Source organism: Macrobrachium rosenbergii, chromosome 49, assembly GCF_040412425.1.
Source record: "Macrobrachium rosenbergii isolate ZJJX-2024 chromosome 49, ASM4041242v1, whole genome shotgun sequence".
Classification (NCBI taxonomy): domain Eukaryota; kingdom Metazoa; phylum Arthropoda; class Malacostraca; order Decapoda; family Palaemonidae; genus Macrobrachium; species Macrobrachium rosenbergii.
In genome coordinates this window covers 42,038,606-42,051,105 of record NC_089789.1, presented here as the reverse complement: position 1 = coordinate 42,051,105, position 12,500 = coordinate 42,038,606, and the positions used below count along the sequence as shown (strand labels likewise).

Below are 12,500 nucleotides of genomic sequence, written 5' to 3'. Positions count from 1 at the left end.
TGAGATTCCATGTGCTTGTAATATCTTTATGCATTTCAGAATATAAATCACAACTTTTGCATTTTATTATTATTATTATTGTATTATTATTATTATTATTATAATTATTATTTTATTATTATTATTATTATTATTATTATTATTATTATTATTATTATTATTATTATTATTACAACAGGCATACAGTGTCTCTTCACCGATATAATATTATTTTATACCCCTTTCGTCAAAACCTTAATCGCTCAGTAATTTAAATATTTCATGAATAAAATCAGAAAGAAAACAACGCCACAAAAACAGTCCTCGCTGACCCGAGGCAACCAGTGCCCCCCCCCACAACCTTGTCAGGGGCGCGTATGCCACTCTTCCTCCGAAGTATAACGTCGACACTTGCCAAACGGAAAAACAGATTGTTAAGAAACTTTGCAGGAATCTGTACCATTGTCAAAATAGGATATACCCGGATTCTGGGAGAGATCCATCCGAGCAAGTCTCTTGTTTTTCCTCGTTATTTGTCCGAAAAACTTCAGCCAAAACAATTTCGCTGTTTTCTATGGCTCGGCAAAAAAACGGTCGCTAATGATCTGGATGTGATTTTAGGTGCCAGTCAAAAAGGCAGTTTCTGTGGGTCTCTGGAACGCAAATGTTTGCTCGGTGTTCGAGCCCTAAAAACCACTTTGCTGGTTCAGCGTTTTGTCGGAATATAAAATTGTTTGTACGTAGCTTCATGAAGAAGGACGTGAGATGGTCAGATTCATAGACGGATGTAGTCTATAGCTTACGATTCTCTGAAGTGTTTTTTTTTTTTTTAATTCAGAACACAAGTACTAGGAATAACAAAATTCTCGTTTTCCTCAGGATATTCAAAACAGTTTTCTTCTCCCGTTAGCGTAGGCAGACGCGAGATCACTGATGATGGAAAAGTAATTCTCAAAAAATATGCAATTAATCTGCAATGCTGGTAGTTTGACGTCGCTGGCGTATGTTATTCGAGATATATCAGCAAAGTTTCCGTATGATTTATATATTTACATATATATTCTTCTTCGTTTTAACGTGCTTTTTCCCATTTTTATATAGGTAGCACGATGCCTATATATATATATATATATATATATATATATATATATATATATATATATATATATATATATATATATATATATATATATATATATATATATATAGATATATATATATATATATATATATATATATATATATATATATATATATGTGTGTGTGTATGTATGTGTATATATGTATGTGTATATATATATATATATATATATATATATATATATATATATATATATATATATATATTATGATCTCGTTCTCTCGAGATCTACAGGTTCTTAAAATAAACAAGCAATTGGGCTGTAATGACTGACGAGAGGACAAACAAAGGAGGGAGGAGCAGAACAAAACGAAAAGATCTTAAAATTAATTTATTTACAGTAAGCTATATACATATATACAGTCGAGTCAGGTTTAATTTAAAATTAGCATTACTAACAAACACTAATTACTTAACAGCAGCAAAATACAATACAAGTAATTTATGTTACTTCGAGTCAATAAATCAAATACTTGAGCAGCAAACATCAGCAAAATACACAGGCATAATAAACCTCAAATAGATCAAATAACACAAGTAGCATAATATGAAATAGAAAAGCAATATTATAAATACGTAAACAGCATGCTACTAGTTACATTACAGCCAGAGTTACATAAACAACCTCAGACGAACTCAATAGAGCTGCCGAAATGCCCAAGCTGCTTGACAGGAACACTGCAGGACAACCCGACAGAGTCGACACGACAACCATCTCGCACAGTGCTGACGTCCTCCTCCAGTACCGACGACCACGACAGAGCCGACACAGCAACCATCTCGTCCTCCAAGAAACGTACTGACGTCCTCACTCCATTTACGACGACCACGACAGAGCCGACACGGCAACCATCTCGTCTCAAGAAACTCTCCGCTGCTCTGCTCTGCTCTGCTGCCAGGATTTGACTGCAGGCATGGATACCTGCTGCTGCTACTCCAGCTGGCTTGCTGCTACCCTCAACCTGACTCCGTTTGTTATTTAACCTGACTGGACGAAGTCGACGCCATCCATCAGACGCCAACCCGCCAGTAATTAAAAACAAACAAAAACAAAGGAGGCAACAAACCCACTAAGGGAACAATCGACAAACGATTGTTCCTAACACCTCCCACCTAACAGAAAAAAATATTTTCAATAAAAAATTTTTTTCCAGACAAAATACTCTCATGCTGCCACACCTCGCCAGCCAAAACAGAACCAATCCTGCAAGGTCGCCAATATTACGATCTAGCCTCTCGAGATCAGCAGGGTTCTTTAAAATAAACAAGCAATTGGGCTGTAATGACTGACGAGAGGTGACAAACAAAGGAGGGAGGAGCAGAACAAAACGAAAAAGTTACTCTTAAAATTGACTTATTTACAGTAAGCTATATACATATATACAAAGTCAGTCAGGTTTAATTTAAAATTAGCATTACTAACAAATTAATTACTTAACAGCAGCAAATACAATACAAGTAATTTATACTTCGAGTCAATAAATCAATAACACTTGAGCAGCAAAACATCAGCAAAATACACAGGCAGCATAATAAACCTCAAATAGATCAAATAACACAAGTAGCATAATATGAAATAGAAAAGCAATATTATAAATACGTAAACAGCATGCTACTAGTTACATTACAGCCAGAGTTACATAAACAACCTCAGACGAACTCAATAGAGCCGTCGAAACAGCCCCTGACTGCTTGGACAGAACACTGCAGGACAACTCCGACAGAATGACACCGACAACCATCTCGTCCTCAAGCACAGTGCTGACGTCCTCCTCCAGTACCGACGACCACGACAGAGCCGACACAGCAACCATCTCGCCCTCCAAGAAACGCACTGACGTCCTCCTCCATTTACGACGACCGACAGAGCCGACACGGCAACCATCTCGCCCTCAAGAAACTCTCCGCTGCTCTCTGCTCTGCTGCCAGGACTTGACTCGCAGGTACGGATACCTGCTGCTGCTACTCCAGCTGGTTGCTGCCCCTCAACCTGACTCGTTGCCATTTCACGAACCTGACTGACGAAGTCTGACGCCATCCATCAGACGTCAACTCGCCAGTAATTAAAAACAAAACAAAAACAAAGGAGGCAACAAACCACTAAGGGAACAATCGACAAACGATTGTTCCTAACACCCTCCACCTAACAGAAAAAAAAATATTTTCAATAAAAATTTTTTTTCCAGACAAAATATCTCTCCCCCAATGCTGCCACACCGCCAGCCAAAACAGAACCAATCCTGGCAAGGTCGCCAATATTACGATCTCGCCTCTCGAGATCTATGGGTTCTTTTAAAATAAACAAGCAATTGGGCTGTAATGACTGACGAGAGGTGACAAACAAAGGAGGAGGAGCAGAACAAAACGAAAAAGTTACCTTTTTTTAAAATTAATTTATTTACAGTAAGCTATATACATATATACAGTCGAGTCAGGTTTAATTTAAAATTAGCATTACTAACAAAATTAATTACTTAACAGCAGCAAAATACAATACAAGTAATTTATACTTTGAGTCAATAAATCAATAACACTTGAGCAGCAAACATCAGCAAAATACACAGGCAGCATAATAAACCTCAAATAGATCAAATAACACAAGTAGCATAATATGAAACAGAAAAGCAATATTATAAATACGTAAACAGCATGCTTACTAGTTACATTACAGCCAGAGTTACATAAACAACCTCAGATTTAACTCAATAGAGCCGTCGAAACAGCCCCAAGCTGCTTGACAGGAACACTGCAGGACAACTCCGACAGAGTCGACACGACAACCATCTCGTCCTCAAGCACAGTGCTGACGTCCTCCTCCAGTACCGACGACCACGACAGAGCCGACACAGCAACCATCTCGTCCTCCAAGAAACGTACTGACGTCCTCCTCCATTTACGACGACCACGACAGAGCCGACACGGCAACCATCTCGTCCTCAAGAAACTCTCCGCTGCTCTGCTCTGCTCTGCTGCCAGGACTTGACTCGCAGGTACGGATACCTGCTGCTGCTACTTCCAGCTGGCTTGCTGCTACCTCAACCTGACTCGTTGCTGCTACGAACCTGACTGACGAAGTCTGACGCCATCCATCAGACGTCAACTCGCCAGTAATTAAAAACAAACAAAAACAAAGGAGGCAACAAATTACTAAGGAACAATCGACAAACGATTGTTCCTAACAATAATATATATATATATATATATATATATATATATATATATATATATATATATATATATATATATATATATATATATATATATATATGTATATATATGTATATGTATATGTATATATATATATGTCTGTGCGTGTGTGTGTTCTCTCGAAGTCCAATGAACCCAAAAGCAGGAGACAAAGCAAAGGAAGCACTGACTTGAAACCTTTCCATTGACCTACATTGACGGATCACCATTATGAAAAAAAAAAATACAAAAAACCATTTACAACCCGAACCGACTAAAAAAAAAAAAAAAAATAAACGAAGGCTGACGGATCTGGTTAGCGAAACCGTTGCGTATTAAGAAAAACATTCCTCTTGACTTCAGCTGTTTTGAGCGACAGGTATTGTAGGTAGCCTTCAGCCATTCTCAATAGCGAAAAGCTAAAGATATCTTGAAGAGGTAAAAATAAAATCATTGAATGAGTGCGGAGTGGGGGAGGGGGTGAAATTCTAACTGAAAATGAGGGCACTAAAAGTGCGCATATCGGGTGCAATCGTGACTTATTTTTTCTTGCTTGGACAGACTATTCAAGACTCATTCGCGTATGCTTTGCTCGCTGTTCAGTTTGCTTGTCCCTTTAATTTTTCCACTTTCTTTAAAATTGTTATTTTCCTTCCATTTATTCAACTTCTTGGGTCTTAAAAACTTTTTTTTTAGAGATTGAAGGTTTTTCATTTTCCTTTTTCCATTGATGTCTCGAAACCTTTTTATTCAAAGTACATTTTTTCTTTCACTTTACAAATTTCGTTTTTCAGAAATACTTTTTACGTAATTGTTTTTAAATTTAATTGTTTAAAAAGGTTTTTATTCTATTGTCCCATTTTTTTAAACTTTACATTTTCAAGTCTTGAAGATGTATAAGCTGTTTAAAATTTCGTTTCAAATTTTTTTTCCTAACTTTTCATCCCGTCAAATTTTGAAGTTCTTCCGAAAACTTTTTCCCTTTCATATATTAAAGTTTCCTGTTACTGGTTTTCCTTCAGTAAGTTAATCAAAAGAAAGTGTTTTCCTTTTATATCTGAAAGGCTTTCAAAATCTGTTTTCCCTTTCATATCCTAAAGCTTGTTTTAAAAACAGTTCTGTTTTTCTTTTCGTCTAAAAGATTTTTCCAAAAACTGTTTTCACTCGAGTTTCGAAGTGCTTACAGAAAAACTACTCTTCTCATGTGTCCAAGTTTTTTTCTTCAAATGTTTTCCCTTTCGCTATATTAATTCCCTTCTCTTTCCCTTGAGTGGAATACGATCACGCCCAAACGCGCGACCCTAGGTCAAACATGGCCCTCCCATTGTCATATCTGACCCTTCCAAGGTCATACCTGACCCTTCCAAGTCATACCTGACGCTTTCAGGGTCATGCTTGACCTTCCAGCAGCCAATGACCCTTCAGGTCATACTCTGACCAGGTCAAGGTCGAACATGACCCTCCCATTGTCATATCTGACCCTTCCAAGGTCATACATGATGCTTTCAAGGTCATATTTGACCCAAAGTCAAGCATGGCCCTCCCATTGTCATACCTGACCCTTCCAAGGTCATACCTGACGCTTTCAGGGTCATACTTGAACCCAAGGTCGAACATGACCCTCCCATTGTCATATCTGACCCTTCCAAGGTCATACCTGATGCTTTCAAGGTCATATTTGACCCAAGGTCAAGCATGGCCCTCCCATTGTCATACCTGACCCTTCCAAGGTCATACCTGACGCTTTGAAGGTCATACTTGACCCAAGGTCAAACTTGACCTTTCCAAGGTCACACTCAGCTCAAGCTTTAAGCCCGGATACAAGAGGAGGATTAAGCATAAAATTAAAAGCTCTCCCTTGTAGAAAAAAAAAGCCAAGTAACCTTCAACGAAACCTTTGCTTCTTAATGGCGAAGTCAAACATGAAAATCTAATTAATCATCAAAAGGTTGCATAATCAGGTCTCTACCCACATAATTAATAAATAATTGGATCATTAATTCTCTTCCCACTACAAATTAATAAATAAGGGATTATTAGGAGCTCAAGGTCGAATGGCTGGATCACTGTCCGCGCAATTCTGTCTTCATTTGTTCCAGCAGAATTACATAAAAGATTATTGCTTTACCACCGCATCTTCAAAGGGTTCTCCATAAACAGGGTTTATATATATATATATATATATATATATATATATATATATATATATATATATATATATATATATATACATATCTATATATTATATATGTATATATAAACATATATGTATATGCATATATGTGAAATATATATATATATATACATATATTTCACATATATATACATATACACACATAACGTGTATGTATGTATGTATGTATGTATGTATGTATGTATGTATGTATGTATGTATGTATAAACCAGAATTCATGACTTTCTTAAAGGGCACGGCGAGGCCACCTGCTTTAATACGTTTGCCCCGAACGGCACAGGACGAACTCTCGAAAAATTACGAAAAGTTGTCACGCTTTTTCGACTGAATTTTTATTCCAGTGATACAGAAACTGGAATCGTGAATAGCGAATATTCAGTCGAGCGCCACGCGAGAGAGAGAGAGAGAGAGAGAGAGAGAGAGAGAGAGAGAGAGAGAGAGAGAGAGAGAGAGAGTGGGTGAAAATGATAAATAACCTCATTCCGATGTTTCGACTTCCGACGAAGAACTTCTAATCTTCGTTCCTTCTTCGGGTCTTGGGTCAGCTTTTGAAACCTTCCTCCGGCAGGAGCAGCCTATCTTGGGGGCGCCTTTCATTTCCTCTCGGGTCCCTCGCGGGAAATGAATCCCCCTTCATTTCACCTGGTTATGATGAACAAGCGCGCCTGCCTCGGTCTTTCTCCTTACTACTCTTTCTTTGCTGGGTACTGTGTGTTGGAGTATGAGAGAGAGAGAGAGAGAGAGAGAGAGAGAGAGAGAGAGAGAGAGAGAGAGAGAGAGAGAGAGAGAGAGTCTAGTGTGTGTGTGTGTAGAAAGAGAAAGAGAGAGAGAGAGAGAGAGAGAGAGAGAGAGAGTGAGGGTGTGTGTGCAGACTTTGTGTGGTGTGAAGTCTGTTGTGTGAGAGTGAGAGAGAGAGAGAGAGAGAGAGAGAGAGAGAGAGAGAGAGAGAGAGAGAGAGCAGTGGTGTGTGTCTGTGTGTGTGTAGAGAGAGAGAGAGAGAGAGAGAGAGAGAGAGAGAGAGAGAGAGAGAGGAGTGTACAGCAGACCTTAGAGCATGGTGTGAAGTCTGTTGAGAGAGAGAGAGAGAGAGAGAGAGAGAGAGAGAGAGAGAGAGGAGTGAACTACACACCTTGGGAGTATGGTGTGAACTGCGTAGAGAGACAGACAGACAGACAGCCAGACAGAGGGAAAGAGAGAGAGTTATTTCTCTTGGTGAAAGGATAACGATTACGAACCAATTCGTGCAACAAGATGACATGATGAGGACAGAGTTGAATTATGCGATAAGAGAAACAAAGAAGGCAACAGGAGCTACGCAAAAAATTTTGGAAGAGAGAAAAGTATCTGGAAAAGATAAAGTTGCAATTTAGGAGCCAACTCTCATTTGTGGAAGTAAGGTGAGGATCTTGAAGGCAAATGAAAGAGACAAACTTCAGAAATATGTGAAGAGTGATTAAATTTTATAATAAAAGCAGAGACAGGCTTAAGATCTCGCAGCGAGGATACTACAATTGAACAATGGACCGGGGTATAATGAGGTGGCTTGAACACGTGGAAAGAATGGAAGAAGTTGCAGCTGGGTTGGTCAAAAGAGCATGTGATTCGAAACTGACAGTAAAGATATTGATGGCTAGATGGTGTGACAGAGGTGTTGGAAAGGAAGGACCTTTAATATCCAGGATGTACAACTGAGTGCTATATAGAGGGGGAATGATGAAATGTGCTTATGTAAAGTGTGTGTGTGTGTGTGTGTGTGTATATATATATATATATATATATATATATATATATATATATATATATATATATATATATATATATATATATATATATATATATATATATATATATATATATATATATATATATATTCCCGGACTATTTTAGCAATGTTGGATGGAGATTGAATGGGAAAATATATATACATATATACATACATACATACATACATACATACATACATACATACATACATACATACATACATATATATATATATATCTATATATATACGGTATATAGCCCCATTCAATCTCTATCCAATATTGCTAAAATAGTCCAAGAATAACCCATTACGACCTACAATGAAATCTCTATGCGTATTCTACTCTCGTATCAAAAGGGCACCCCACCCCTCCCCCCCAACTCGGATCTGACTTTGAAAATCTCTCCCTGAAGAAATCTTTAAGAAGAAGAAGAAGAAGAATAAGAGGAGGAGGAGGAGAACTTCGTCTTCCCACGAGATGACACATTCCGGCAGAGAGATGATGCTGCTATATCGATAAAATGAAAATGATTGATGTAATATTGTTCATGCGGTCGAGCAGGAGACGCTGTTCTCTCTCTCTCTCTCTCTCTCTCTCTCTCTCTCTCTCTCTCTCTCTCTCTCTCTCCAAATTCCCCTACCCCTCCCCTCTCCTGGGTATTGATCTGTGAACTCCCCCTTCCCTCCCCTTCCCGTCTCTCTCTCTCTCTCTCTCTCTCTCTCTCTCTCTCTCTCACCTATTGTGAAGCGGAGGCCAAGCAATCTGAGATGGGAATCTTTGGCGGCGTAAAAAAAAAATGGCCAATCATTCCTATTCGCCTTCTCATTTTTTTTTTTTTGAGAATTCGTATCGAGTCGATGAATACTGCGTTCGCAAGACGATGATTATAATCCGAATAGTGGACTTATCTGAATCGAAAATTTATCCGAATCGAAAATTTTCTGAATCAAAAATTTATCTGAATCGAAAATTTATCTGAATCAAAAATTTATCTGAGTCGAAACTTTACCTGAATCGAACATTTTTCGGAATCAAAAATTTATTTGAATCGAAAATTTATCTGAATCAAAAATTTATCTGATTCGAAAATTTATCTGAATAAAAAATTTTATGTCAGTCGAAACTTTACCTGAATCAAAAATTTATCCGAAGCAAAAATTTATCAGAATCAAAAATTTATCTGAATTAAAAATATATCCAAATCAAGAATTTTTCTGAATTACAAATTTATATGGATCAAAAATTTATCTGAATCAAAATATATCTTAATCAAAAGTCTATCCAAGTCAAACATTTATTAATCAAAAATTTATCTGAATCAAAAATTTATCTAGGTCTAAACTTTATCTGCATAAAAAAAAATTATCCTAATTAAAAACTTATCTGAATAAAAAATCTATCTGGGTCTAAACTTTATCTGAATCAAAAATTAATCCAAATTAAAAATTATTTTAATCAAAATTTTATCTAAATCAAAAATTTATTCAAATCAAAATTTTATTCGAATCAAATATTTATCCAAAGCAAAACTTCATCCAAAAAAATTTATCTGAATCAAAAATTTATCTGAATAAAAAATTCATGCAATTAAAAGCTTTATTTTAATAAAAAATTTATCTGAATCGAAAATTTAGTCGAAGAGAAAAATCTATCCGAATCAAAAGTTTATCCAAAAAAAATGTCTGAATCAAAAACTCATCCAAATAAAAAATTCATCTGAATCAAAAATTCATCCAAATAAAAAATGTATCTTAATAAAAAAATTTATCTTAATCAAAAATTTATCTGAATAAAAAATTTATCTAAATCAAAAAATTTATGTGAATCAAAGACTTATCCAAATTACAAATTTATCTGAATCAAAAATTTTATCCAAATCAAAATTTATCCTATCAAAAATTCATCCAAATCAAAAAGTTATCCGAATCTAAACTTTCTCCGAATCAAAATTTATCCAAAACAACAATTTATCCGAAGAAAAAATTTAGCTGAAGCAAAAATTTATCCGAACTATAGATTTATATACTGGCGCTGTGTATTGCGACTTTTTTAGTGCCTTATATGTTTTCTAATATTTTCAAATATACAGTATTTTACACGAAAAGCCTTGAAATCACAAAAGGAAATAAATGGAGAAATTCTCCTTACCCAGGTGGGATTCGAACCGATGAGTTTGCTTATTTGCAAGGACCTCCTATAATGACGCTTTGGAAATCTCTCCCTGCCTCTGTTTTTCATGACTTATAAGCTTCCTTCTGTAGAGGAAACCCCCAATCTCTTTCCTTTCTTTTTCTCATGATAACAAGTCACTCCCTCTCTGAAATATACAATCAATTAGCGTACTTTATTGCCCTAAGAATCTCTCCTGCAGGCATTACTAAATGTACCCTAAACCTCCCATTCGAGAATTGTAATTGGAATATAAAATTCAGGCCGAAGGCCCATCGCACGGACCTACGAGGTCATTCAGCACTGAAAATAATGTCAAAACAATTGTCAGGAGACAGTGGAAAGTAAGATGGAATTAGGAACGGAGGTACAGGGGCGGCAGCTAGGGGCCGAAGGGACGCCGCAAAGACCTTAAGTGCCGCCTACGACGACCCCTCCGGGAACTATTCGTTAATGTTTTGGCGTTGCCATGGCAACCGGGAGTCAGCTACTCGAAGTAGGATGGAAGTCTCGAGAAGTTCTCCGATATTCCCGGAGTTCTATTTAAAAGGCAGATCCTACGGAGGCGGCCGTTTGCAGGCGCGGGCGACTCTATTCTCGCTAATGAGGCGACGCCAGGTAAACGTCATTATCCCCGTGGCGTGTCATGGGCAATAAAGGAGTGATTACCCGTAATCGCGGAGTCGTCTCTGGCGCCATCTTTAGCTTCGGTTATTCTTGGCTGACTTTAAGATGGAAAATTTTCTATTTCAGTGTCGAGACCGAGACGGCTGGTAAGGCAAGCAGCTGTTTAGTTTTTTTTTTTTTTTTGCTTTTTAGTTTTCTGTAAAAGAAAAAATGATTGAGATGAATTTTTGTCTGTCCGCCCTCAGATCTTAAAAACTAGTGAGGCTAGAGGGCTGCAAATTGGTATGTTGACCATCCACCCTCCCAGCCCTCTAGCCTCAGTAGCTTTTACTGTATTTAAGGCTAAAGTTAGCCATGATCGTGCGTCTGGCACCGCTATAGACGCAAACACCACATGCCACCACCGGGCCGTGACTGAAAGTTTCATGGGCCGCGGCTCAGAGTTCCATGGGCCGTGGCTGACAGTTTCATACAGCATTATACGCTATACAGAAAACTCGATTGCACCTTAGAAACTTCGGCGCATTTTTCACTTCTTTTTTTTTTTTTTGCATGCGTTGTAACTTACCTCTGTCTTAGTTATAAACAAAGGCTACGGTTACGAAGGCAACAACTAATTTATTTATCTATTTTTTTTTTTTTTTGCAGGAATTAAACATTATCTCCGTCCTGGTGACAACAGGAATAATTATTACCAAGCTGAAGCCTTATTATTATTATTATTGACACTTACCTAACTGTTCATATTCATCGCTGTTATTATTTGGAGAATAAAATCCACAATGATATGTACGTACATATCTACTCTTTGTAAAATAAAAAAATAAATCTTCCTTTAACAGAGAAAATATACGTACAGACAAATGACTGTGATTGATGTTCATCCATTCTAAGACCACGGGAGAATTATTATTATTATTATTATTATTATTATTATTATTATTATTATTGCCATTTTTTCCACACTGGGATTTCTGAGATTTCTGAACGTGAAGTTTATTATTATTATTATTATTATTATTATTATTATTATTATTATTATTATTATTATTATTATTATTATTATTATTATTATTATTAATGTTGATAAAAATTATGATATTGCGATTACGAAACTCAAAATTTTTTCATACCTATGAAAAATTATTTTCTAGAATCCACAGATTTTCTAAAGTATTATCTGTGACGTCACGTCTTCCTCAGAATCTTACGTAGATGACGGACCAAAACGAAGAAGAAGAAGAAGAAGAAGAAGAAGAAGAAGAAGAAGAAGAAGAAGAAGAGGAAGAAGAAGGAGAGGAAGAAGACGAAGAAGAAGAAGAAGTCTTCACTGTAGAATCAATTTCTCTGAATTATTGGTCCCCATGCTTACGTCACGGGTGACGTCATCAGTCGGCGGCTTGATAATTGAAAGACAATGGTACGGTCTGGTACAGTC

General features: G+C 36.8%; 1 long non-coding RNA gene across 1 annotated transcript in view; it reads right to left on the bottom strand.

The window, feature by feature from the left end:
- Positions 1 to 12,500, bottom strand: part of LOC136832441 (uncharacterized) — a 203,903-nt gene that overhangs the window by 171,056 nt on the left and 20,347 nt on the right. The gene's annotated exons all lie outside the window — the stretch shown is intronic.